The sequence below is a fragment of the Magnolia sinica genome, chromosome 12 (genome assembly GCF_029962835.1).
Source record: "Magnolia sinica isolate HGM2019 chromosome 12, MsV1, whole genome shotgun sequence".
NCBI classification, from domain to species: domain Eukaryota; kingdom Viridiplantae; phylum Streptophyta; class Magnoliopsida; order Magnoliales; family Magnoliaceae; genus Magnolia; species Magnolia sinica.
Window position 1 is genome coordinate 54615363 of NC_080584.1, and position 1671 is coordinate 54617033.

Below are 1671 nucleotides of genomic sequence, written 5' to 3' on the forward strand. Positions count from 1 at the left end.
GCGACAGTAGCAGATCACTCAAATTTGGTTTTCTGTGTGAAAGTTGTTTGGTTGAAAACATTACACATTCTCATGTAATATCTCCACTGTATTTCATTTCTTGTTTGAGAGTTTCCTTTTCTAGAAAAATGGAGTGATTTGAAACGAATTTCTTTCTTTGTGAAAACAAATTCAGGTGCGGGCATGGGTATTTCGATGTGGAGAACAATGAGTACACTCACTGGGAGATGTATGCGATTGGCGGAAGTGCAAATCCCACCATAAACAGCCAGGGCAACACATATCTTGCCTCGACAAATCGCTTTGCCAAGGAGGTAATGTAACAGTAACAATTGAATTCTCTAACATCTTCACTACCATAAATTACATTTACAAATTGAAAAATGATATGAGCAAGCTCTGTTAGAGTAGATTCCCACCACTAATCCTAGTATATTTGAAATATCTATTATAGATTAGATTATATTTGTACAGAGCACTGGGTATTGTGTTCTCATTGCTAGTCTAAGCTAGAATATAAAGAAGGATGGTTGTGTCAGCCTGTCAGGTTGGTAGCCAGCATTAAACTTGTGCTGATGTTTTTATCATGAATCCTGACAACTTTGAGATTTGTTTATTTTAGAAAATTGAGAATGGGTCCTGATTGAGCATGCGCAGGTTCGGGGGCTCCCTTGTGCCCATAATTTCCATGTGGAATGCATTGACAAGTGAGTCTGGCTGAATGTGAAGTGCCCCTGTTGCCGCTACTCTGTCTTCCCTAACCTCGATCTTAGCACCCTCTTCAACCTTCACGCTGACTCTAGGCATCCCTCTGCTAGTGTTTTGACAGCCACACGCTATATGCACACACAACCAGCAGGCCAGAGCTACCTGTTGAGGTTGCAGGGCTTGCTACGCACAATCCAAATGGAGAATGCTGGTGGAGGCAATGATGACGCTGGCCTAGAAGTAGCAGAAGATGGACGGGTACTGTTATCTCAGGGTCCGCCAAGCACGACGGCATCGGTGATGATGGGCGCGACCATGACTTTGTATTATTTGTAGAACCTAATGTTGTGTAACAGTTTGATTGAGTTAAACTTTAAATAGACTGTTGTTAACTGTTTTGTTGGTATTGTGGCTTTCATGATTGATTGTTTCATGAGTGGATTAAATGAATGGATTAGTAGTTTAAATAAATATTTTTTAAAAAATAAACATTTTTAGCCTCAATTTGTAACTGAGGCTTGGATTTTAGCCTCGGTTGTTGAGAAGCAAGGCTGAAATTCTGGTGGCTAAAGGCTCTAGCCTCGGTTGTTGAGAACTGAAGTTAAAAATAGATTTAGCTTTAATTGGAGGCAATTGAGGTTAAAATTTGGATTTAGTCTCAGTTGGAAACAATGGAGGCTAAAATTTTGATTTAGCCTCATTTCGAGAAAACTGAAGCCAAAAAGGTTCTTTTAGCTACACTTGAAGAACTGAGGCTATAAAAGTCATTTTAGCTTCAGTTGCTAAAACTGAGGCTAAAGCCTTTAGCCACGGGGTTTCAACCTTGGTTTGGATAATTGTGGCAAAACTGAGGCTAAAGGTTTTAGCCTTAGTTTTTAACCTTTTTAGCCTCAACTTTGAACCGAGGCTAAAGCCCCCTTTTCTTATAGTTATACCATTCCAGGCATGAGACAAAAAACGAGG

General features: G+C 40.0%; 1 long non-coding RNA gene across 1 annotated transcript; it reads left to right on the plus strand.

Moving 5' to 3' along the window:
• The first annotated feature begins 466 nt into the window (after positions 1 to 466).
• On the plus strand, positions 467 to 1141 carry LOC131220526 (uncharacterized). Its single transcript, XR_009158659.1, has 2 exons — positions 467 to 547; positions 658 to 1141. It is a non-coding gene; the product is annotated as an uncharacterized LOC131220526 (long non-coding RNA).
• Positions 1142 to 1671: the final 530 nt, after the last annotated feature.